The 27,582-nt window shown below is 42.7% G+C and overlaps 1 long non-coding RNA gene across 3 annotated transcripts; it reads left to right on the forward strand.

Annotated features, from left to right (window-relative positions):
* Window positions 1-496: 496 nt before the first annotated feature.
* On the forward strand, window positions 497-16,145 carry LOC141041649 (uncharacterized). Of its 3 annotated transcripts, none has more exons than XR_012202503.1 (7): window positions 497-785; window positions 1,339-1,434; window positions 3,792-3,953; window positions 4,227-4,446; window positions 4,710-4,883; window positions 5,002-5,125; window positions 15,720-16,145. It is a non-coding gene; the product is annotated as an uncharacterized lncRNA (long non-coding RNA). The 3 variants fall into 3 exon arrangements; XR_012202505.1 differs by lacking the exon at window positions 15,720-16,145 and adding an exon at window positions 2,779-2,876 and having other exon boundaries at window positions 4,741-4,883; window positions 5,002-5,328; XR_012202504.1 differs by lacking the exons at window positions 4,710-4,883; window positions 5,002-5,125; window positions 15,720-16,145 and adding an exon at window positions 2,782-2,876 and having other exon boundaries at window positions 4,227-4,637.
* Window positions 16,146-27,582: the final 11,437 nt, after the last annotated feature.

The raw sequence follows: 27,582 nt of genomic DNA on the forward strand, positions 1-27,582 counted from the left end.
AAACATTATTTATGGTATTTCTATTTGATGTTTGTTTGTGAAGCTTTTTTCCACGTTCTTATAGGGCCAAGGCCAACATAAAAGATATAGACATAAGGGAAAGCAATTATTATTTATTATAGTTAATAAGCACGTAAATAGTGATGTTTATTTTTCTTGCATATTTAACATGTCAGCTATTTATAATTACTTAAATCAACAAAATTAGAGCTTTCTAACTCCAATTTTGAAAATATATTTTTTAGTGCGAGTACATTTTTTTAATGTTTAATATAACATTTTTTTTATTTTCATGTTATTCTTCTTAGTCGTTCACTGTACATCTGATATTTGTGTGCAACGTGAATATGCACATGCTTGTGCTATCCATACTCTTGGGGCTCACGTGTGCGGTGTAGCAGATAGTTAAAGAAATATATAGGTAGCGTATTATAATCCTGCTATACTTCAACCCATGTGTCCAGTAAATAAAGAAAGGCAAAGGTTGCCGAATAATCTTGAGTCGATTGCGTGCTATACTTTCTTCCTCCTGCCATTTCTTCCCTTATCTCCCAAAAATGGACATCTTCAGCCATGGCAAAGATTGATCCAGGAATCTGCCGGGGTGCGTAGCCCAGTCGCCGCTAGTTCCAATCCCACGCCCAGCGCCGACTGCCCTCCCTCTCCCCACTCGCCGTTCCCCCAAAATGAAGCCTTCGATCCAGCCACCGGTCATATATTTTGTGCTCACTCCTTCAATTTCTTAGCGATAAATCTTACAAAGCAACCACTATGGGATACATCAGGTGCGTGGTTAAATCATTTGATTTTGTGTATGTATTGTCTTAAGAATTGGAAACTTGCTTTGAGGGATGCCTTATTTCCCTTTTGGGTCTGTGTAGATGTGCAGTGAGGTGATGTATGTGTGGTGTAGAGATGGGTGGTAGAGGAGTCGTCAAGGAGACTGTTTTAGCTGAACCGATACACCTGTGTTAGCTTATTTTGTGTTTTTTCTGCCTGAGCTAAATTGTTTGAATTTGTAGGATCTAACCTGTAATATGTGTTCCCCGTCATACCTGTAGAGCAGACCACATTCGTCACCATTTAGGCATATAACGTGGAAGATCCAACCGCTCCATGCTTAATGACACCACACAGATTGCCATTGACAGAATTGATCTTGGCATATTATGAAAATAATAATCAAATCTAGCCCTTGCTTGGTCGGATGTACGACCTGAATCATCATTAACGAAATCATCCAAGTATATTTACATAGAAACACGAAAATCTTGCCACTTTGTGCTCGATCATGCTCAATGAAGAGATGTTGATGGATCTTTTATTTTGTATTGACAGATGTACATTCAATTATATTATGGTCATGTCAGAGCTATGAGACAGATCAGGGCATGAGTCGTGAGATCCAAACTGCGGATACTTAGTAAACTGAAGGTACACATTCATGATTCATCTAGTTCTTTTTTTAATACTGATTATGCAATGGACAGACCACAGATTGTTTTAGTGCTATTTCAAATTTGCAAACATAGTCATGTGTGTCCGCAGAAATACCTGATTCATCTGAAATCCGTATGAAGTTCCTTTTGAAGAAGGTTACATAGAGTAAAATAGAAATATTCTAAGGTCTCTTGACTAAAGGATCTCCTTGTACCCAATATTTTTTGCCGAATTATTTTCCTTAGATTCTTCATCTGAAATTAAAACTTTAAGTCCATCTCTACTTGTGACTCTTGATACCGCTACATAGAGTTGGCCCTGTGTGAACACCTGCTTTGGTAAATATAGCCCCACATGTTTTAGCGACTGCCCTTGACTCTTATTTATTGTCATTGCAAAACAAACTGATATTGGGTACTGGCTCCTTTTCAACACAAACGGCCATTTTGAGTCACTTGGTGACATAATAATCCTTGGAATATATACCTTGTTTCCAATGTTTGTCCCTGTTATTATCTGAGCTTCTATGAACCATTTGCCTAGCTGTGTTATAGTTAGTCTCGTACCATTGCATAAGCCCTCTCTTTGGTTGATATTCCATAGCAGCATAACCGGCAGTCCAACTTTCAGCCGTATTTCGTGGTCTGGTATTCCAGGGCACTTCAAGCTATTTAGGAATTCTGTTGGGTACAAATGGTCTCCATCTTCTGAATTTGACATTGCTTTGCACACTGTATCTGAGCTTCGATAGGTTACCTCTTCACCTTCTATTCTACCCATGATGTAAGAATTTACCTCATCGACCATCTCATTTCTTGGACATAAGATGGCTCTCTCTTCTAAGTATGTTCGGTTCATGTAGTTTTTCCATAGGTTTGGATAGGTGTTGTTGATGATAGTTTCTAATTGGTTCTCTCCTTTCTGCAGTAGTAATTCCTCCGGTATATGTACCCATGCCTCTTCTTCTTTATTTCCAACTAATCCATCTCCAATATTTACCCAGTCCGCAAAATCTGCGGTCTTCTTTTGTTCTTTTGGAGTATCTGTTAGTGCAGAAACGCGCATGTTCTGAGTGAGCTGGAATTCCTCAAAGTGGTTCCATAAGTAGGAATGTTTTAAGGATGCATCTACAATATGAGATCTTCGCCCTTTCGGTATTACTGGCAGGATTTGTCTGAAGTCACGTCCCATCACTACCGTCATCCCTCCAAATGGTTTATCTGCACTACTTGCATTTGTGAACCTTAGGATGTCTCTCAAGCTCTTGTCCAATGCTTCGAACCAATGTTTGTTCGCCATAGGTGCTTCATCCCATATAATTAAGGATGTTTTCTTTAGCAGGTCTGCAAGATAGGATCCTTGCTTGATGTCACATGTGGACTCATTATTGATGTTGAGTCGGATGTGAAATCTTGAATGTGCAGTTCTTCCCCCAGGTATAAGAAGTGCTGCTATTGCACTGGATGCTACTGCTAAAACTATTTTTCCTTCAGATCGTAGTGATGTCGTGATTGCCTTCCACAGAAATGTTTTTCCTGTTCCACCATATCCATTGACAAATATCAGTTTGTGTAGTTTGCTATTTACAGATTGTAGTATTGCATCAAAAGCTCGTTTCTGTTCTAGATTTAACTTTGCAAGTAGTGCCACTTTCTCTATTTGTAGAGACTGTCTGTCATAGTTAAGCTCTTCACTTACCAACCTATTTTGTAGACCTTGTAGTGAGTTGCTATCTGGTAATGGAATTCCTTCATAATCTTTTAGTGACTTTCCACCTCTCCTTAGCAACATCTCTATCTCTAGAAGTGTGAGATTTTTTATTTGTTCAAGACTAAGCTGTAGTTCATCGAAGTTCAAGATTTTCCTTTGACGTCGTTGTATATCCTCTGATAGTAATTCCCATGTAGATTCCCATAGTTTCCCTGGATCTGTGACCTCACAAAAAATGAGTATTGTGCAGAAAAGTTGTCGCATTTGTTGTGCAGAAGCCCAATGCGATGCTTCCTTAATACAATCATCCCACTCTTGGTCATCATTGAGTAATCCAAGGGCATAACATGCTGATTTATAGGTTGGGTGAACAATACCATTTACTTTTCTGATGTCCTCATATGATTTACAACCTTTGACAGTATTTAGCAGAATCCTCAGGTAATATTTCTCACCACTTGCTGGATGGGCATAGTAGATCCTCCCAATAGACCGTTTCCCGCCTTTCCTTGGTTTCCATCTTTTCTCCTTTGCATGCCACGTCCACTTAGTGGGGAATTCTGCATATGTTAGATTACGGGCCTCCGCATACAATTGATTAGCGGTCATCCATTCGCTGAAAATTGTTTCCTCTATGCCAGGTCTATGTACAATTTTCTTGATATCAGTTGAGTCCGGGAACACGACCATTTGCTCATCTTAAAGGTGGAATTGCAGTCTCTGTACAGAAGGCTGCCGGTGCTGAAGTTCAAATCCAAACATACGCCAAGATGCTCACCTGCAGATAGGTATCGTGCATCAAGGTACATTTGTATCTCATCATAGTTATTTCCTGCACCCAAAATTACAGTTGCTCTATCCTGTCGTTTGTGGATGTACTTGAGAAATACTTTATGGATCTTGATTTATTACACCATTCCACGTTTATATGGGCCTGGTACTTGACTATTAGGTCCCTGTTGTATGGAACAACATATCTGCTATCTAGCTGTACTCCACTTTTTTCTACTATCCTGGCATTATTTCTTCTTCTGTATATTGGGAATCCTTCTTCACCGATGCTTGTTTCCTCACAGAACATCTTAGGGAAATGTTTTGAGCACTTCCCATTGATCATGCATGGTGACTTGTGGCATGCCTGGCCACATGGTCCATGCATCATGAAATTTTCAACTGCCATGTAACCTTCTGGATCAACATCCTTGTCTGGCACCTCTGCTGATATGATCTGGTCAATATTTTGGGGGCTAGGATCCCTGTCATCTGGATCCAAAAATAATAGTATATGTGCATGAGGTAGACCTCTTTTCTGGAACTCGCTGGTGTAGACAACTGCAAAAAAACATTATAATTTCATTAGTCATGTTTTAAGTTTGCGTAGTAATTTATAGAGGTATGTGAATATAAGGTACATAACAAACTTAGTTGTGATGATATGTATGAATTGGCCGAAACTTTGTTGACTTACTTGCTATTGCTTTTCCAAACCGCTTCTTTTTGTATATGTCTTCTATTAGTTCATTCAGCTTTATAAGGAATACTCTATTGACAATGTCTAGACGATCTTCTGGTTTTTGTCCTGGTATGAAGTCCAACATGGTCTGTATTTCTGTCCACTTTGGGATTGCATGTGAAAGTGATAAACATATCTGGATATCTAGCCCACCGACATATGGCCATTGCATCCTGGCAGTACTGCTGTTTATTCCTCGGACTTCCATTATATGATGAAGGTAGTATAATTCTTTTACCTACTTGATCAATTCTGGTATCACCATTATCAATTGAGTCTTGCAGAACGCTATATAACTCTGTTCTAAGCGTCCCTTGATGCATCCTGTACCAATTCAGCCTCCATTGCTCAATGCATGTTGCTGCGTCTACGATGAACTGAAGGAACAATTTTCCACTCGTTTGCAAGACTACTGACTGGTTCAGTCGCTGCTGTATGCGATATGCATAATACTCCATCATGGTAACATACTTTCTCTTTCCTTCGACACCTTTTGTTTTTTCTAATTTTATTTCCGGTCTGAATCCATCTTCTCCGCATCGGAATAACAACGGGTATTGCATAGACATAAAACTTGGATGCAGTTCTGAAATTCGCTGGAGTTGTTTGTCTTTGTTTTCTACAATTATATCACGTTCAACATTTTCTCCTGTCTGTTCCCCAACAATGAGTGCAGCTATTTCAGATGCAGTTGGTAGGTTGTATTGTCTTCCATCACTGGATCTTGTACCAATTAATCGCAACCTAACATTTTGTGACGCCCCCGATTCAATCGTACACTAATCATGCACGCAAACGTGTACGATCAAGATCAGGGACTCACGGGAAGATATCACAACACAACTCTAAAACATAAATAAGTCATACAAGCATCATAATACAAGCCGGGGGCCTCGAGGGCTCGAATACAAGTGCTCGATCATAGACGAGTCAGCGGAAGCAACAATATCTGAGTACAAACATAAGTTAAACAAGTTTGCCTTAAGAAGGCTAGCACAAACTGGGATACAGATCGAAAGAGGCGCAGGCCTCTTGCCTGGGATCCTCCTAAACTACTCCTGGTCGTCGTCAGCGGGCTGCACGTAGTAGTAGGCACCTCCGGTGTAGTAGGAGTTGTCGTCGACGGTGGCGTCTGGCTCCTGGGCTCTGGCATCTCGTTGCGACAACCAGGTAGAAGGGAAAGGGGGAAATGAGGGAGAGAAGCAACCGTGAGTACTCATCCAAAGTACTCGCAAGCAAGGAGCTACACTACAAATGCATGGGTATATGTGTAAAGGGCCATATCGGTGGACTGAACTGCAGAATGCCAGAATAAGAGGGGGATAGCTAATCCTGTCGAAGACTACGCTTCAGGCCACCTCCATCTTGCAGCATGCAGGAGAGAGTAGATGGTAAGTTCACCAAGTAGCATCGCATAGCATAATCTTACCCGACGATCCCCTCCTTGTCGCCCTATTAGAGAGCGATCACCGGGTTATATCTGGCACTTGGAAGGGTGTGTTTTATTAAGTATCCAGTGCTAGTTGTCATAAGGTCAAGGTACAACTCCGGGTCGTCCTTTTACCGAGGGACACGGCTATGCATCAGGATAGGACTAACGGAAAGCAGTAACATGCTACACTACTCTAATGCAAGAGTAAAGAGAAGAATAGGCGATATCTGGTGATCAAGGGGGGGGGGGGGCTTGCCTGGTTGCTCTGGCAAGAAGGGTTCGTCGTTGATGTAGTCGATCACACGGGTACCGGCATCGGTCTCAGGGTCTACCGGAAAGAAGTAACGGAGGGGGAACATAATAAATAACAGAGCAATCAAAGCATCACAAAGCATAACATGACAAACGCGGTGCTAGATGTGCCCTAACGCGGTAGTAGGTGATATCGGTAAAGGGGGAAACATCCGGGAAAGTATCCCCGGTGTTTCGCGTTTTCGAACAGATGAACTGGAGGTGGATTGTTGCACGTTCGCTATGCTAGAGACGTGTGGCGGACGAATGGACTACGTATTCGGATTCGTCTCGTAGCCCTGAGCAACTTTCATGAACAAAGTATTTTCATCCGAGCTACGGTTTATTTTATACTAATTTTAAAAGATTTAAACAATTTTTGGATTTAATAAATTAATTTAATTCGAAAATTAATTAATGCATCAGCATGATGTCAGCATGACATCAGCAGTCAACGTTGACCGTTGCCTGGCCAACCTGACAGATGGGTCCCACCTGTCAGGGACTATTTAGCTAATTAACAGTAGTTAATTAGGTTAACTAGTTATTAGGTTAATTAAGCATAATTAATTAAGTTAATTAATCTAGTTAATTAATTAATTATTTAATATTTCTATTTCTTATTATTTTTATTTAATAAACGTTCTGGGGCGGTGGGGCCCCTTTGTCATAGGCCCCTGGGGGCTTAACGGGTCCGGCGCTAGCGGGCGAATGGGCACAGGGCGCTGCTGGCGCCCGACAAGGCACCGCGGGAAGAGCGCACGACGAAGGGCAGGGGGGTTCGCGGTGGCCGACGACGGTGGACGGCGTGGCACGGGGCGGGCAGTGGCGCGCGTCGACAGTGGAGGGGAGCAGCAGCGGCCATAGCAGGAAGCGGCGACGGTTGCTGCAGGGGCGAGGGGCGGCAGAGAGGGGCGCGGCCTGGCGCCGGTGCGGTGTTGCACGAGAGGGCCGCCGGCGGCCAGTGGGTGGCCGAGGTGCTGGGAGGTGGGGATGGCGGCGACCCTGGCCGGCGCGGCCAGGTGCCGGCGACGCGGATAGGCGGCTAAGGCGGCGGGTTGCGGGGCGAGGCCACGGTGAGCGTGGGCCTTAGTGTCCAGAGCAGGGGGGCGCGGTGCATCGTAGTGCGCGCCGGTGCACGCGCGCGAGTGATGGGCGGTGGCCATACAGTTGGAGGGAAAGGAGGGTAGGAGGGGGGGTTCCTCACATGAGAGCTGTAGGGGGAAGGCAGTTGGCTCGAGGAGGTGGCGGCAGTCTCGCCGGCGACGGGTGGCGGCGGAGGGCGGCGCCATTCGGGGGAGGTGCCTACGTCGGGGTAGAGCGGCTCCGGGCTCGGGCGATTCGACGGGGAAGAGGACGAGGAGGTGCTCCGGCGAAGCAGTGGCGGGACGAGGCGGCGACGGTGTGCGGTGGCGGCGTCAGGGACGATGTGGTCGACGTGGTTTGCCCCGATCTAGAAATCGGGGGGGGGGGGAGTGGGGGAGCGAGCGAGAGAGAGTGGGGGTCGAGGGTAGTGGGGGGAGAGGGGCTAGGGTTTCTGGCGCCCGGGGGTAGTAGCGGGCGCAGTCGGGCCGGCCTGGCGGCCCAGTAGCCTGCTCGGCCGATGCCCAGCTAGGGGGGGTCCTTTTACTTTGTTTTGTTTTTGTTTTAATCATGTTTAGTCTTTTCGTTTTATTTATTTTTCTCTTTACTGTTTTATTTTTAGCCCCACTTTATTTTTACTTAGTAAAATATGGCAATAGCTCCTAAATTAACGTTTCAAAACTACCCTCATCCACAAAAGGTTTTAACCCAAAATAAAATAGTTTAGTGTTTTATAAAATACCAAAGGCATTTAAATAATGTTTTTGCTACCGTTTAAATCATTTCAGTGCATTTATACATTATATAAAAATGTGGATTCTTCATCATAATCATCTATGCATTAATTGGCACAACCCGAACATTTTGTTTTGTATCTTTGAATTTTTTTTATGTTTGCCTTTAATTAAATTTTGAATTTGAATCGGTTTTGAACTAACCCGAGATTAACTATAGCGACAGAGGTGACATGGCATCATTAGCAGGGAATTACTGTAGTCTAATTATCCGGGCGTCACAATTCTCCTCCACTACAAGAAATCTCGTCCCGAGATTCAAGAGGTAGTGAAAGGGGGGAAGGTTTGGTAACGAAACTAGCGGGTCTTCTCATCCTGGCTTGCTCTTCTCGAAGAGGCCGGTCCAATACATTGACGTCTTCATTTCTCTGCTTTAAGTCATCATGATGAAGTCGGCGTCCTTTCTTCAGGAACTCCATCGTACTTACGAAAGAATAAAGGGTGGGCATTCCGGGAGAACAGACCTCTGCAAGGCCGACTACCTGGTCGATAATATCGAGGAAGGTGGCGGAAGTAACTCTCGAATTGAAACTTACGAAAATGTCGAGAGCAAAGTAAGGAGGTATCATGGGAAGTTTCGAGCGGGCAGGCAATCGTTCGATGCCTGAAACAAAGTGCGAAAGGAGTCCAGAGCAACGAAAATAAGTATTGCGTCTGATACCAGAATAGGTCACTAGGAAGGTGGCTCGTGAATTACATACGAGGTCACGTGCGAGGAATAACTAAGGAAACAGGGGGTGTACATGAGAGTCAGATTTCGATCCTATGGAACTGTGGGTTATGGGCCCACCATGTGGGTTCAAAGTAGAAAGGGCGGTGGTATTTTGCACAGTCATGATAACAAGGCATGTCAGAGGATAGCCTATCAATTATGTCGGCAACGTCGGTACCAAGGGCGAGGGACGAAGGGGACCATATTCCTGCTCGTCGAAACGAGGCGGACCAATAGGAAAAGTTCTCGTCCATTCGTGGTTACCGGAATGTCATCAACAATAGTAACAGGGTCTTGCTGACAGAATTGTACACCGAGGTGTTTACATAAGCAGGAGAATGTTACTGCTTAGATCATATAGATCACAAGAAACGTTAAACCAACCAATGGAAAGGAAAATATGATTATCAGATTAAACAGAACAATGGAAAGGAAAATGTGTTTAAACACGTATTTCAAGGGTATATCCTTCCCAAGGACAAGCAGAGTATGATATCCATGATAGGATATAATGTAGAAAACTCTTTAGGTAGGGGAGAGAAATTTCATGACATTACCCATACAGCGGTGTTTGGATAATTGAGCAGGAAACATTTAGCATTGGGCTTCAAATGGTCTTGTTGAAAATTGGAGTACCATAGACATGCTTCGAGATAGCATTGACATGGTCATCAGGTGAAGATCAGACTTTGGAAACACAAAGGATCTATCAGGAATAACTTGTAGAATAAGTCTTACAATTTCCACATGGAAGAATGGATAACCTTGCTGAAAAGGAATCTATAACAATAGGGCCAACCGGCCAGGTGTGCTAGGCACGACATCACCTTACCGGGTCACATAAGACCAATGTTATAACTCTTGGAAATATGTTCCAACCATCCTATCTGACCGAGATTTAGATCTGATTGGTGTCAGGATAACTCAGACTCAGGAGGCTCGAGGAGAAAAGGTGCGACACAAATTGTCGAGATGACATTGTAAGATTCTCGGGAATTGAACTATGGAAGCGAGTTTCGAAACAAGAGTTCATCATTAAATCAAGGAGAGGTGAGGAGGTGGCTGATTGACTCAGCGACAATTCATTGCGATTTTCAAAAGATTGATTTTCACACTTATGTGAACAAGGAGATAACATTTGTCAGATCAAATGATGTAGTGAGGTATGCTCGAGGAAATCATACACAGTTAAACATTGGTTGAAAGGTGCACCCGAAATATGGGCTTAGGTAGCATGACCGATGTTAGAATGGTGATTCGATAACCAATGGTCTAAGAATGAAATGTCGACCATTAACTTCAAAGCAATATGGTTGCTAGAAGTACAGAATCCAAGCAACAGCGTTCACCTGTTGGTATCTCGGCTAGAATCAACACGGGAACCAAGAAGGAATGATGATGGTGAGAAGTATCACTATACCAAGAATTTTTAAGAGGTGGTGAAATTCTTGCCACATTCTTGACATAAAAGACGGTAATACTCCAAGGTAAAGAAGAACAGATGCTGGATAGCAAGGAACTCAAGGTATAACACAAAACTCAATCAAGTTTGTGTTGGAGGGAAGTCAAAAAAGTGGTCGATGATAACACAGATCATCGAGGGCAAGGAGGTATTTCTCATCATGAACTCAATTGATATCCTGGAAGAGCTCAGAATGCCGATGATGATCACGACACAATTGTTGAGAGATTTCATGAAGATGTAATCGGTCGACGATGACATCAAGTCAAAGGAATGATGAAGCGAAAGGTTATTGGTACCAAGGGTATGACACAACTCGAAATCAATCTTGTTGTTCAAGGAGAAATGATATGACGAGGAAGATCGACGTAAGATTAGCTCACCGTCGAAATTTGTGCTCCGGGAAGAAGGGCCAGGTAGCACAGTTAAAATTAGCACGATAATGATGTATCCGTTCAGGATAGGAAAGACATGATGGAGTATTAAACTTGTAAGCATTGAAGATCTCTAATCCTCGTTGAATCGTAGTGCGGACTCGTTTCCGTTATCGGTGTCCTTGAGTGTCTAACAACTCAGAACCCGAGGAAAAATTGGAATCGGTGAGAATAATAGTAGATGAAGAACTCGTAAGGAGTTATGTAGTTCCGTGATATTCTCGAGATACCAGAGGGGTAATACTCGACAACAATCCAAAGTAGAGGTTGGACTGGGATATTGCTTTGCAGAAGACAATTACTTCAACTTGTCCGATAAATGGGATCAAAGAAGAACAATATGGTCGTAACCACAATCGCAAAGGACCAAATCCCGGATGTAAGATGAACTTATACCAAGGGGACAATTTATTTTTAAGAGAAGCTTTCATGACAAGATCTACATCGTGTCTATGGGCATGAACACAAAGTTCAAGGTCGACTCCCACTTCTCCAATGCATAACCTTTCACTCACTGCTCTGTTAAAATTAACTGAAGGTGAAGAACTACCTGGTGAATTACCAGAGGAGTATGACCCGTGAAATCTTTTGGGTTCACACAGATTAGGAAAGGCATTGATTCAACCCATCGGGGCATCTTAGGAACATATACCACGAGCTTCAGGAGTAATGAACAATAGCTCGAAGGCAGAGCATGGTTGACAAAGGGAGAGGATACAGTTTACCAAAGGCATTATGTATCAGGGAAAGAACTCACATGGTGATCAAATGTCAAAGAAACTGTCTGATAACAATCCAACAAGGGACTTGATGGTCAACAAAGGATCTTATGTGAGTATCGATACTCAACCAGAAGAGGGAAGAATGCAATGCAACAGGTTATGGAATCATCTGAATAATTCGAAGCTTAAATGCAAAGGAATTTATGATTTCCAAATCAAGGAATCAGAAGCAACGCTCTGATTAAGGATGGATAACTTGAGTAAGCTTTAGGGGGTACAATCGACAGTAATTTGATTGGTCGAGAACCAACTCATGTTTAAAACGACGTCTGGTCCAGAAGGATGAATTCTAGAATCTAATTGAGGATTGCGAGCATCCTCAACATATTGAATCAAGGAACTCGAATTGATAGTGACATAGGATGTCAATGGAGATTACTACAAACTCGAATTGATAGTGACAGAGGATGTCAATGGAGATTACAAGAAATATGGAATTAACCATATGGTCGCTGAGGATTTTCAGAAAACAGGATAGTATTCCAAAGAATATTGTGAATCACATGAACAACTGGGGATGAATGGATAATCGGTAAGTGCAAGAAATTATCAAGGCAGTAGGAACAAAGTATTCTCAGAACAATAGATAGAATTTCGGGGTATCTTATAATAACAAGATCAATGGGGAATGATTGTATGAGTGGCAAGTGTAAGTGTTTATCCATAGGGGTTTATCAATGGAGGGGAATTGCAAAAGCGATGGCACAAAGTCTTGAGAGAACATCGTAGAGTATCTTCGGAATCTTCTGGTGCAGCAGGCGATCATCTATAATAAGGGGCTCTCCGGGTGGACGTGATCACGAGATCCTAATGTTAGAGTTAGCAAAACCTTTAACCCGAAGAGAAAAGAGATCAGAGTCCCAGAGTATAGAGGAGGAGTAAAAGATCCTAATACCACCCAATGGCAACGTGGGCCCGTTAAGCTGCACTACCATGTTAGTAAAAGTTTCGCAATGACTAGACTCAACTTCGGCCAAGGAGTTGGAAAGGGGGATTCCTACAGGCAGTTGGCTCTGATACCAACTTGTGACGCCCCCGATTCAATCGTACACTAATCATGCACGCAAACGTGTACGATCAAGATCAGGGACTCACGGGAAGATATCACAACACAACTCTAAAACATAAATAAGTCATACAAGCATCATAATACAAGCCGGGGGCCTCGAGGGCTCGAATACAAGTGCTCGATCATAGACGACTCAGCGGAAGCAACAATATCTGAGTACAGACATAAGTTAAACAAGTTTGCCTTAAGAAGGCTAGCACAAACTGGGATACAGATCGAAAGAGGCGCAGGCCTCCTGCCTGGGATCCTCCTAAACTACTCCTGGTCGTCGTCAGCGGGCTGCACGTAGTAGTAGGCACCTCCGGTGTAGTAGGAGTTGTCGTCGACGGTGGCGTCTGGCTCCTGGGCTCTGGCATCTCGTTGCGACAACCAGGTAGAAGGGAAAGGGGGAAATGAGGGAGAGAAGCAACCGTGAGTACTCATCCAAAGTACTCGCAAGCAAGGAGCTACACTACAAATGCATGGGTATATGTGTAAAGGGCCATATCGGTGGACTGAACTGCAGAATGCCAGAATAAGAGGGGGATAGCTAATCCTGTCGAAGACTACGCTTCAGGCCACCTCCATCTTGCAGCATGCAGGAGAGAGTAGATGGTAAGTTCACCAAGTAGCATCGCATAGCATAATCTTACCCGACGATCCCCTCCTTGTCGCCCTGTTAGAGAGCGATCACCGGGTTATATCTGGCACTTGGAAGGGTGTGTTTTATTAATTATCCAGTGCTAGTTGTCATAAGGTCAAGGTACAACTCCGGGTCGTCTTTTTACCGAGGGACACGGCTATGCATCAGGATAGGACTAACGGAAAGCAGTAACATGCTACACTACTCTAATGCAAGAGTAAAGAGAAGAATAGGCGATATCTGGTGATCAAGGGGGGGGGGCTTGCCTGGTTGCTCTGGCAAGAAGGGTTCGTCGTCGATGTAGTCGATCACACGGGTACCGGCATCGGTCTCAGGGTCTATCGGAAAGAAGTAACGGAGGGGGAACATAATAAATAACAGAGCAATCAAAGCATCACAAAGCATAACATGACAAACGCGGTGCTAGATGTGCCCTAACGCGGTAGTAGGTGATATCGGCAAAGGGGGAAACATTCGGGAAAGTATCCCCGGTGTTTCGCGTTTTCGGACAGATGAACCGGAGGTGGATTGTTGCACGTTCGCTATGCTAGAGACGTGTGGCGGACGAATGGACTACGTATTCGGATTCGTCTCGTAGCCCTGAGCAACTTTCATGAACAAAGTATTTTCATCCGAGCTACAGTTTATTTTATACTAATTTTAAAAAAATTAAACAATTTTTGGATTTAATAAATTAATTTTAATTCGAAAATTAATTAATGCATCAGCATGACATCAGCAGTCAACGTTGACCGTTGACCTGGTCAACCTGACAGGTGGGTCCCACGTGTCAGGGACTGTTTAGCTAATTAACAGTAGTTAATTAGGTTAACTAGTTATTAGGTTCCCCGCAAAAAAACTAGTTATTAGGTTAATTAAGCATAATTAATTAAGTTAATTAATCTAGTTAATTAATTAATTATTTATTTAATATTTCTATTTCTTATTATTTTTATTTAATAAACGTTCTGGGGCGGTGGGGCCCCTTTGTCATAGGCCCCTGGGGGCTTAACGGGTCCGGCGCTAGCGGGCGAATGGGCACAGGGCGCTGCTGACGCCCGACAAGGCACCGCGGGAAGAGCGCACGGCGAAGGGCAGGGGGGTTCGCGGTGGCCGACGACGGCGGACGGCGCGGCACGGGGCGGGCAGTGGCGCGCGTCGACAGAGGAGGCGAGCAGCAGAGGCCAGAGCAGGAAGCGGCGACGGTTGCTGCAGGGGCGAGGGGCGGCAGAGAGGGGCGGGGCCTGGCGCCGGTGCGGGGTTGCACGAGAGGGCCGCCGGCGGCCAGTGGGTGGCCGGGGTGCTGGGAGGCGGGGATGGCGGCGACCCTGGCCGGCGCGGCCAGGTGCCGGCGACGCGGATAGGCGGCTAAGGCGGCGGGGTGCGGGGCGAGGCCACGGTGAGCGTGGGCCTTAGTGTCCAGAGCAGGGGAAGGCGCGCGGTGCGTCGTGGTGCGCGCCAACGCACGCGCGCGAGTAATGGGCGGTGGCCATACAGTTGGAGGGAAAGGAGGGTAGGAGGGGGGGTTCCTCACATGAGAGCTGTAGGGGGAAGGCAGTGGGCTCGAGGAGGTGGCGGCAGTCTCGCCGGCGATGGGAGGGCGGCGGAGGGTGGCGCCGTTCGGGGGAGGTGCCGACGTCGGGGTAGAGCGGCTCCGGGCTCGGGCGATCCGACGGGGAAGAGGACGAGGAGGTGCTCCGGCGACGGGGTGGCTCCGGCGAAGCAGTGGCGGGACGAGGCGGCGACGATGTGCGGCGGCGGCGTCAAGGACGATGTGGTCGGGGTGGTTTGCCCCGATCTAGAAATCGGGGGGGGGGTGGGGGGAGTGGGGGAGCGAGCGAGAGAGTGGGGGTCGGGGGTAGTGGGGGGGGAGGGGCTAGGATTTCTGGCGCCGGGGGGGAGTAGTAGCGGGCGGGGTCGGGCCGGCCTGGCGGCCCAGTAGCCTGCTGGGCCGATGCCCAGCTAGGGGGGGTCCTTTTACTTTGTTCTGTTTTTGTTTTAATCATGTTTAGTCTTTTCTTTTTATTTATTTTCTCTTTACTGTTTTATTTTTAGCCCCACTTTATTTTTACTTAGTAAAATATGGCAATAGCTCCTAAATTAACGTTTCAAAACTACCCTCATCCACAAAAGGTTTTAACCCAAAATAAAATAGTTTAGTGTTTTATAAAATACCAAAGGCATTTAAATAATGTTTTTTCTACCGTTTAAATTATTTCAGTGCATTTATACATTATATAAAAATGTGGATTCTTCATATGCATTAATTGGCACAACCCGAAAATTTTGTTTTGTATCTTTGAAATTTTTTGATGTTTGCCTTTATTAAATTTTGAATTTGAATCAGTTTGGAACTAACCCGAGATTAACTACAGCGACAGAGGTGACGTGGCATCATTAGCAGGGAATTACTGTAGTCTAATTATCCGGGCGTCACACATTTTCGAGATCGGACTCTCGGTATCTATCCCTTGCCATATAGAATGATTTCACTAACTCATTGTGATCATCAAGCATCTGCAATAATCCAGACACAATGCCTTCATGAAGTTGTGTTTTCCTTTCCTTTGAGGTTGAAGCCGACATTCTGTTTCTCACCTCATTTTCTGTATCATAAATGTACAATTGAGCAAACTTTGGCCTGAGAGCATTATCTCCATTATCTTTAGGTAGCAACGTGCCAATTTGATGATAGTTTTGGCCATTCAAGCGAAAAACATATGGTGCACCACCTTTTTTGTTTATCTCGTAGTCGACCTGGCCACCCATCGAAGTAAATGCAAACATTGAATTATAGTTCCTGATATTGTCTCTGTAATTTGATGATTCTCCCTTTTTATTAGATGTTAGTAGCTGTTGAAGGTATGCTGGAGGTTTTTTTAATGGTGGCAGTTTGACTTTGCCTTCCCTGCAACAAAGTCCGAATGTTGGTCTTGACTTATTTGTGTTATGCTTGCTTCTCTCTTGATGCCACATTATAGCATTGCAGAATGGACCTATGCATGTTGGTTTTCTAAAATTTGAAACCTCACTTGGAGAGCTCTGAGATTTACCTCCTTTTTTCATCGCTTGTAACTTTTTTCTATTTGCTCGATGCAACTTACTTATCTCCTTTCTTCTAATCAAATCGGTATCTGTTAAGCCTCTAGCAAAATTTGATGCTTCTAAAGCATGTTCGCCAGCTGTTGTACTCAAAGCAGACTCAGTTTCACAATTTTGTTTTCTTTGAACCAACCTTGCACACTTGTTGCTCTGATTTCCATGGACTATCTGTTTCCTCTTTCTTGGTTTTTGTTTATTTGGACCCGGTGAAATCCTGTAACAAATATATTTGGCAGTTGTTAGTCCATTATATCAAGCATGGGCTAACGGCCATGATTATGTCGTTAAAGGGGCACCTTTCTTGCTCTTTGTTTGTTGTAGCATGTATCATTGGGTATTTCCTGAAAGTAAAAGGAGTTAAACTTGATCTGCATAGCACACTAAAAGGAACTATAGCAAATTTATCTTCATAAATATTGGCATCATGGCCACAAGAATAGCAGGCATCATGTTCATCAAGGGATATATCAATCAAATCATTGGAATCATAGTTATCTATAGATTCATGCATATCATTATTCTCTTCCAAATCAACGGTCATACTCTCAATAAATTCCTTAACATAGGCATTATGAGCATAGTTTTCATAGCAATATTTAAGTATGTCGGAATTTCCAGGTTTGTAGAGAGTAATATCATACTTTTCAATCAAAGAAGCAACTTCATGAGCACCCTTAAAAATGACAAATTCTTTAATTTTTTCGATATCATAGTAACTATAAACACCCTTTGCATGAGAACATAAGATTTCATTATCATTAAACACACAAAGGTAGGGAAGGTGTTTTTTAGGGTTCTTAGAGCAACAAGTAAAATCATAAATTTCACAAAGATTCCAAGCATAGCATAGCAAACTATGTATTTGATACCATAAGAGCTTCCCTTTTTCAGACAAACGATGACGCACAAAATGAGCATGCTCATCTAAGGCAAGTGGATCCAAGTAGAACACTTTAAGTGGATCCATATCAATAGATCTTTAGCAAGAAAAGATGCAAGCAAATAGAAGGCACATGGAAACACAAACAAAAAAGACATACGGGAAGAAGGCGAAGAAAAGGCAAATGTGAAGTGGGGGAGGGGAAAACGAGAGGCAAATGGCAAATAATGTAATGTGAGGGATAAGAGTTTGTGATGAGTACTTGGTATGTCTTGACTTGAGCGGAGATCTCCCCGGCAACGGCGCCAGAAATCCTTCTTGCTAGCTCTTGAGCATGCGTTGGTTTTCCCTTGAAGAGGAAAGGGTGATGCAACAAAGTAGCGTAAGTATTTCCCTCAGTTTTTGAGAACCAAGGTATCAATCCAGTAGGAGACTACACGCAAGTCACCTAGTAGCTGCACAAACAACCAAGAACCTTGCAACCAACGCGATAAAGGGGTTGTCAATCCCTTCACGGCCACTTGCAAAAGTGAGATCTGATAAAGATAATAAGATAAATGTTTTGGGTATTTTTGTTGTATAGATTGGAAAATAAAGCTTGCAAAATATATAAATAGTAAACTAGAATTATAGATCGGAAACTTATATGATGTAAAGTAGACCCGGGGGCCATAGGTTTCACTAGTGGCTTCTCTCATGATAGCATATATTATGGTGGGAGAACAAATTACTGCCGAGCAATTGATAGAAAAGCGCATAGTTATGAGAATATCTAGGCATGATCATGAATATAGGCATCGCTTCCGTGTCAAGTAGACCGAAACGATTCTGCATCTACTACTATTACTCCACACATCGACCGCTATCCAGCATGCATCTAGAGTATTAAGTTCATCAGAATAGAGTAACGCATTAGGCAAGATGACATGACGTAAAGGGATAAACTCAAGCAATATGATGTAAACCCCATCTTTTTATCCTTGATGGCAACAATACAATACGTGCCTTGCTGCCCTTACTGTCACTAGGAAAGGACACCGCAAGATTGAACCCAAAGCTAAGCACTTCTCCCATTGCAAGAAAGAACAATCTAGTAGGCCAAACAAAACTAATAATTCGAAGAGACTTGGAAAGATATCGAATCATGCATATAAGAATTCAGAGAAGAACCAAATATTGTTCATAGATAATCTTGATCATAAACCCATAATTCATCGGATCTCGGCAAACACACCGCAAAAAGTATTACAACAAATAGATATCCAAGAACATCGAGGAGAACTTTGTATTGAGAACCAAAGAGAGAAGAAGCCATCTAGCTTATAACTATGGACCGGAAGGTCTGTGGTAAACTACTCACACATCATCGGAGAGGCTATGGTGTTGATGTAGAAGCCCTCCGTGGTCGAATCCCCCTCCGGCAGATCGCCGGAAAAGGCCCCAAATGAGATCTCACGGGTACAGAAGGTTGCTGCGGTGGAAAAGTGGTTTCGTGGCTCTCCTGGATGTTTTTAGGGTACAAGGGAATATATAGGAGAAAGAAGTACGTCGGTGGAGCTACGAGGGGCCCGCGAGGGTGGGGGGCGTGCCTACACCCATGGGTGCGCCCTCCTGCCTCGTGGCCGCCTCGTTGCGTCTCTAACTTCCACTCCAATTCTCCTGGATTGCGTTTGTTCCAAGAAAGATCCTCGCGAAGGTTTCATTCCGTTTGGATTCGGTTTGATATTCCTTTTCTGCCAAACACTGAAATAGGCAAAAAAAACAGCAACTGGCACTAGGCCTCCGGTTAATAGGTTAGTCCCAAAAATAATATAAAAGAAGCATATTAAAGCCCATTAAACATCCAAAACAGATAATATAATATCATGGAACGATCAAAAATTATAGATACATTGGAGACGTATCAGGGGGCGCCTTCACACACCAGACAATTGCCTAGCCATGTGTGGCGTCACCCTCCACCCTTTACACCCCCGGTCATATTTTCGTAGTGCTTAGGCGAAGCCCTGAGGAGATCACTTCACCATCACTGTCATCACGCCATCATGCTGTCAGAACTCATCTACTACCTCGACGTCTTGCTGGATCAAGGAGGCGAGGGACATCACCGAGTTAAACATGTGCAGAACACGGAGGTGACGTGCGTTCGGTACTTGATCGGTTGAAGCGCGAACAAGTTCAACTACATCAACCGCGTTGTGAAATGCTTCTGCTTACGGTCTACGAGGGTACGTAGACACACTCTCCCCCTCGTTGCTATGCATCTTCATGGATAGATCATTGTGTGTGCATAATTTTTTTTTGTTTTCCATGCAACGATTCCCAACAAGAGAGGGGAAAACACCATATGATCCAACTATATTAACAAAGCTCGCGATACATGAAGATCATGCCGACTCAAGAACCCGAGAGAGAGAGAGAGAGCGATCAAACACATAGCAACTAGTACAAAGCCTTATCCCCGAGGGTTGACTACTCCCTCCTGATCATGGAGATCGCCGGGATGATGAAGATTGCCTCTGATGATGATTTCCCCCTCCGGTAGAGTGCCATAAAAGGGCTCTAGATTTGATCATGGAGGTATAGAGGCTTGCGGCGGCGGAGTCCAAGTTCTGGGGCTATTTTTGGGGGTTTCTGTATTTATAGGATTTTTTGGCGTCGGTTTCACGCTGAGATGGGCCACGAGGGGGCCACAACCCACCAGCCCACCACTATGCACTTTTATATTATTTTTGGGACTAACCTATTAACCTAGAGCCCAGTGCTAGTTTCTGTTTTTCCCTTGTTTCAGTGTTTCACAGAAAAGGAATATCAAACGGAGTCCAAACGTAATGAAACCTTCGGGAGCGTGATTTTTGGAACGAACGTGATCCAGGAGACTTGGAGTTGAAGTCAGGGAAGCTTCGAGGTGGACATGAAGCAGGGAGGCACGCCAGGCCCCCTGGGCGCCCCCACTGTCATGGGCCCCTCGTGGCCCCCTGACCAACTTCTTTCACTTATATATATCCACATACCCTAAAAACATCGGGGAATTGAATAGATCGTGAGTTCCGCCGCCGCAAGCCTCTGTAGCCACCAAAAACCAATCGGGACCCTGTTCCGGCACCCTGTCGGAGGGAGGAACCCTCACTAGTGGCCATCTTCATCATCCCGGCGCTCTCCATTACGAGGAGGGAGTAGTTCACCCTCGGGGCTGAGGGTATGTACCAGTAGCTATGTGTTTGATCTCTCTCTCTCATGTTCTTGAGGTGATACGATCTTGATGTATCGCGAGCTTTGCTATTATAGTTGGATCTTATGATGTTTCTCCCCCTCTACTCTCTTGTAATGGATTGAGTTTTCACTTTGAAGTTATCTTATCGGATTGAGTCTTTAAGGATTTGAAAACACTTGATGTATGTCTTGCCGTGCTTATCTGTGGTGACAATGGGATATCACGTGATCCACTTGATGTATGTTTTGGTGATCAACTTGCGGGTTACGCCCATGAACCTATGCATAGGGGTTGGCACACGTTTTCGTCTTGACTCTCCGGTAGAAACTTTGGGGCACTCTCTGAAGTACTTTGTGTGGGTTGAATAGATGAATCTGAGATTGTGTGATGCATATCGTATAATCATACCCACGGATACTTGAGGTGACATTGGAGTATCTAGGTGACATTAGGGTTTTGGTTGATTTGTGTCTTTAGGTGTTATTCTAGTACGAACTCTATGATAGATCGAACGGAAAGAATAGCTTCATGTTATTTTATTACGGACTCTGGAATAGATCGATCCGAAAGGATAACTTTGCGGTGGTTTCGTACCCAACCATAATCTCTTCGTTTGTTTTCCGCTATTAGTGACTTTGGAGTGACTCTTTGTTGCATGTTGAGGGATAGTTATATGATCCAATTATGTTATTATTGTTGAGAGAACTTGCACTAGTGAAAGTATGAACCCTAGGCCTTGTTTCCTAGCATTGCAATACCGTTTTTGCTCACTTTTATCACTAGTTACCTTGCTGTTTTTATATTTTCAGATTACAAAAACCTATATCTACCATCCGTATTGCAGTTGTATCATCGTCTCTTCGCCGAACTAGTGCACCTATACAATTTACCATTGTATTGGGTGTGTTGGGGACACAAGAGACTCTTTGTTATTTGATTTCAGGGTTGTTTGAGAGAGACCATCTTCATCCTACACCTCCCACGGATTGATAAACCTTAGGTCATCCACTTGAGGAAAATTTGCTACTGTCCTACAAACCTCTGCACTTGGAGGACCAACAACGTCTACAAGAAGAAGGTTGCGTAGTAGACACCAAGCTCTTTTCTGGCGCCGTTGCCGGGGAGGTGAGTGCTTGAAGGTATATCTTTAGATCTTGCAATCGAATCTTTTAGTTTCTTGTTTTATCACTAGTTTAGTTTATAAAAGAAAACTACAAAAAATGGAATTGAGTTTGCCACATACGCTTCATCTTTTTAATATCTTTCGTGAGTATGATGGAAAGGAATATTGTGCTCAAGTGCTAGAAGAAGAAATCTATAGAATGTTTGGCACTAAATCTTTGTATGATGAGCAAGATTGCAATGTTGTTAGTATGAATTCTATGAATATCCATGATGCTAATGATATGCAAAGCCACAAGCTTGGGGAAGCTATGTTTGATGAAGATGATATTTTTTGTGCCCCAAGTTTTGATGAGCAAATTTATTATGATGAAAGCATGCCTCCTATTTATGATGATTATTGTGATGATACGTATGCTATAAATAATAATTATAACCATGAAACTTGTCATCTTGATCTTAATTTTCAATCACATGATAGTTATTTTGTTGAGTTTGCTCCCACTACTATTGATGAGAATAAATTTGCTTATGTGGAGAGTAGTAAAATTTCTATGCTTGTGCATCATGAAAATAATGCTTTATGTGCTGGTTATATTGTTGAATTCATTCATGATGCTACTGAAAATTATTATGAGAGAGGATCATATGCTTGTAGGAGTTGCAATAATATCAAGTTTCCTCTCTATGTGCTTAAAGTTTTGAAGTTATGCTTGTTTTGCCTTCCTATGCTAGTTGATTATTGTTCCCATAAGTTATTTGCTCACAAAATCCCTACGCATAGGAAGTGGGTTAGACTTAAATATGCTAGTCATATTCCTCATGATGCTCTCTTTATGTTTCAATTCTTATCTTTTATGCGAGCATCATTGAAATCATCATGCCTAGCTAGGGGCGTTAAACGTTAGCGCTTGTTTGGAGGCAACCCAACTTTTATTTTTGTTCATTCTTTTTGGGTCTGATTAGGAATAAATAAATCATCTATCCTCTGGTTAGATGTGGTTTTATGTTTTAATTAGTGTTTGTGCCAAGTAAGACCTATAGGATCTTCTTGGATGATAGTTATTTGATCTTGCTGAAAATTCCAGAAACTTTCTGTTCACGAAAACAATTGTTTAAAATCACCAGAACGTGATAAAATACTGACTCCAATTTCATCAGATCAATAATCAAATTATCCAGGTCTTCCTATTTTGGTAGAAGTTTTTGAGTTCCAGAAGTTTGCGTTAGTTACAAATTACTACAGACTGTTCTGTTTTTGACAGATTCTATTTTTCGTGTGTTGTTTGCTTATTTTGATGAATCTATGGCTAGTAAAGTAGTTTTTAAACCATAGAGAAGTTGGAATACAGTAGATTTAACACCAATACAAATAAAGAATGAGTTCATTACAGTACCTTGAAGTGGTGTTTTGTTTTCTTAACAAAGCTCACTAGTTTTCTGTTAAGTTTTGTATTGTGAAGTTTTCAAGTTTTGGGTAAAGATTCGATGGACTATGGAATAAGGAGTGGCAAGAGCCTAAGCTTGGGGATGCCCAAGGCACCCCAAGGTAATATTCAAGGACAACCAAAATCCTTAGCTTGGGGATGCCCCGGATGGCATCCCCTCTTTCGTCTTCGTTCATAGGTAACTTTACTTGGAGCTATATTTTTATTCACCACATGATATGCTTTTTGCTTGGAGCGTCATTTTGTTTTGTTATTATTTGCTTGATGTTATTTAGAATAATGTTTTGCATCTCTATTTTCAATAAAAATGTCAAGGATATCCTTTACCATGCTTATTTTGCAAGTATACATGTTGCTGTTTCAAAATAGAAAGTTTACCGTTGTTGCAAAAATTCCATAGAAAAGCCAGAATATGATTAAATGTTGAAACTTTTTGCATAATAAGCTCTGATAAATTTTCTACAGTGTGGTAGAATTTCAAAATGTTTGGAGTTAGGGAAGTATGATGAATCTTGCATTCTTTACAGACTGTACTGTTTTGGCAGATTGCTGTTATGTTTGCATTGTTTGCATATGTTTGCTTGTTTAATGATTCTATTTGAGGATAGGAGTATTAAATACGCAGAGGCATTTAGTATGCAATGTTGAATAATAATTTTAGTGATTTGTTACAGTAGAAAATGATAAGGGTTTTGCATTGGTTTATACTAACTTATCTCACGAGTTCTTGTTGAGTTTGGTGTGGATGAAGCTTTCGAGATTTAGGAAACCGTGATATGAGAGGAATTAAGGAGACACAAAATCTCAAGCTTGGGGATGCCCAAGGCACCCCAAGATAATATTTTAAGAAGTCTCAAGCATCTAAGCTTGGGGATGCCCCGGTAGGCATCCCACCTTTCTTCTTCAACAATTATCGGTTAGTATCGGTTGATCCTAAGTTTTTGCTTCTTCACATGATGAGTGCTATCCTTGAAATGTCGTTTTATTTTGTTTTGCTTGCTGTTTGAATAATATCCCAAGATCTGAAATTCTTAAATGAGAGAGAGTCTTCACAAAGCTACATAATTATTTAACTACTCATTGATCTTCACTTATATCTTTTTGGAGTAGTTTGTCATTTACTCGTGTGCTTCACTTATATCCTATGAGTAAATAGTTGAATGATTTGAATGTCATAAATCTGAAATTATATATGTTTCGTACGCTTATCCCATGGGGAGTAATGCCTTCACATATAAGAAGTAGAGGTGGTAATTTTTTTGAAGGTTAGTAAACATTGTATTGGTCACTTGAACAATTCATGAAAGAATATTGAAGGAAGAGAGATTTCACATATAAATATACTATCTTGAACATCTTCTATGATTGTGAGCCCCATTAATTATTTTCAAACCTGAGCAAATTAGTTGAAGTTGGACAAGGAAGACAACATAATGAGTTATGCTTGGGTATATTTGTATAGAAGTTATATTTTTATGGATCCTCTAACATGTGGTGCTTGCTATTTAGAATCCTTTGCTAGCCAAATATCTGTACTAAGCGGGAATACTGCTTGTGCATCCAAATTCCTTGAACCAAGTTTCTTCCATGAGTGTCCACCATATCTACCTATATGCGGTATTTACCCGCCGTTCCAAGTAAATTTGCATGTGCCAAACTCTAAACCTTCAAATAATAATCTGTTTTGTATGCCCAAATCGCTCATGTAGCGACTAGGGGCTGTCAGTATCTTCCATTCTAGGTGGGTTATTCTCACGATGAGTGGACTCCGCTCATCATTCACGAGAAAATGGCTGGTAACTGGGATTCCCAGTCCTATGATCAAAAGATCAAAAACAAATTCGCAAATAATTTAAACAAAACTCCCCCAGGAATGTTGATAGTTGGACGGCACCCGCTGTTTCGGACAAGCCGTGGAGTGTGAATGTTGGTGGAGGGGGAGTAAAATCTTTACCTTTCTGTTTGGGAACCGCCTATAATGTATGTAGTATGGAAGATATTGGGAACTCTTGGTCGTTATGTTGACAATGAAAGCATACCTCTCAAAATAATTTTCATCTCTGTTTTTGCTTCGAGCTCTGGCACCTCTGCGAAGGGCCTATCTTTTACTTTTATGCAAGAGTCAGTAGTATTCCTTCTCATTCCAAACTACTCTTTAGTTGGCAAGCATCATGTGTTGGAAAGATCTAAGCATATATGGCCATTCAAATATATTTGATCATGAATTATTATTGTTGACAATTATCTATATGATAAATAAGTTGGGAGGCGAAACATTAAGCCCCTATCTTTCTCTGTGTTCGATGGATGCTATTTGTTCTAAAAATATGCTTTGAGTGGTAGCAATCATGGAAGACTATATGATAGTTGAGTATGTGGGATTTGCTAAATCAAAGCTCTGACATAGACTCTTCCCGAAAATAAGATGAATTGTAATTGTTTTATGACTAATAACACAGTTTGTTAGTTTTCAAGAAAGTTTATGATCCATACTTTAACATGTGAATAGCTTGTTACTTTATCATGAAAAGTTCTATGAGTTGAGCTACTGTTATGACATATAATGATGCTAGAAAAGGTGATTGAAATTATCATTGATCAAACTTATGCACCTGCTAGCATTCACACATCATAAATTATTTATTTTATCATTTACCTACTCGAGGACGAGCAGGAATTAAGCTTGGGGATGCTGATACGTCTCCAACGTATCTATAATTTATGAAGTATTCATGCTATTATATTATCCATCTTGGATGTTTAATGGGCTTTACTATGCACTTTTATAATATTTTTGGGACTAACCTATTAATCCAGAGCCCAGTGCCAGTTTCTGTTTTTTCCCTTGCTTCAGTGTTTCACAGAAAAGGAATATCAAACGGAGTCCAAACGGAATGAAACCTTCAGGAGCGTGATTTTTGGAACGAACATGATCCAGGAGACTTGGAGTTGAAGTTAGGGAATCTTCGAGGTGGCCACGAGGTAGGGAGGCGCGCCTGCCCCCTGGGCGCGCCCCCACCCTCGTGGGCCCCTCGTGGCTCCCTTGACCGACTTCTTTCGCCTATATATATCCATATACCCTAAAACATCGGGGAACAGAATAGATCGGGAGTTCCGCCGCCGCAAGCCTCTATAGCCACCAAAAACCAATCGGGACCCTGTTCCGGCACCCTGCCGGAGGGGGGAACCCTCACCGGTGGCCATCTTCATCATCCCGGCGCTCTCCATGACGAGGAGGGAGTAGTTCACCCTCGGGGCTGAGGGTATGTACCAGTAGCTATGTGTGTGATCTCTCTCTCTCTCTCATGTTCTTGAGGTGATACGATCTTGATGTATCGCGCGCTTTGCTATTATAGTTGGATCTTATGATGTTTCTCCCCCTCTACTCTCTTGTAATGGATTGAGTTTTCCCTTTGAAGTTATCTTATCGGATTGAGTCTTTAAGGATTTGAGAACACTTGATGTTTGTCTTGCCGTGCTTATCTGTGGTGACAATGGGATATCACGTGATCCACTTGATGTATCTTTTGGTGATCAACTTGCGTGTTCCGCCCATGAACCTATGCATAGGGGTTGGCACACGTTTTCGTCTTGACTCTCCGATAGAAACTTTGGGGCACTCTTTGAAGTACTTTGTGTTGGTTGAATAGATGAATCTGAGATTGTGTGATGCATATCGTATAATCATACCCACGGATACTTGAGGTGACCTTGGAGTATCTAGGTGACATTAGGGTTTTGGTTGATTTGTGTGTTAAGGTGTGATTCTAGTACGAACTCTATGATAGATCGAACGGAAAGAATAGCTTCATGTTATTTTACTACGGACTCTTGAATAGATCGATCCGAAAGGATAACTTTGAGGTGGTTTCGTACCCTACCATAATCTATTCGTTTGTTCTCCGCTATTAGGGACTTTGGAGTGACTCTTTGTTGCATGTTGAGGGATAGTTATATGATCCAATTATGTTATTATTGTTGAGAGAACTTGCACTAGTGAAAGTATGAACCCTAGGCCTTGTTTCCTAGCATTGCAATACCGTTTGTGCTCACTTTTATCCCTAGTAACCTTGCTGTTTTTATATTTTCAGATTACAAAAACCTATATCTACCATACTTATTGCACTTGTATCACCATCTCTTCGCCGAACTAGTGCACCTATACAATTTACCATGGTATTGGGTGTGTTGGGGACACAAGAGACTCTTTGTTATCTGGTTGCAGGGTTGTTTGAGAGAGACCATCTTCATCCTACACCTCCCACGGATTGATAAACCTTAGGTCATCCACTTGAGGGAAATTTGCTACTGTCCTACAAATCTCTGCACTTGGAGGCCCAACAACGTCTACAAGAAGAAGGTTACGTAGTAGACATCAGTGGGTAGTGGCCACCTCATGGCTCTTTTGGTCCTCCCACGAAGCTTCGGGGACTCTTTTGTTCCAAAAAAATCATCAACAAGTCTCGCTGCAT

This window comes from Aegilops tauschii, chromosome 2, assembly GCF_002575655.3.
Source record: "Aegilops tauschii subsp. strangulata cultivar AL8/78 chromosome 2, Aet v6.0, whole genome shotgun sequence".
Lineage (NCBI taxonomy): Eukaryota > Viridiplantae > Streptophyta > Magnoliopsida > Poales > Poaceae > Aegilops > Aegilops tauschii.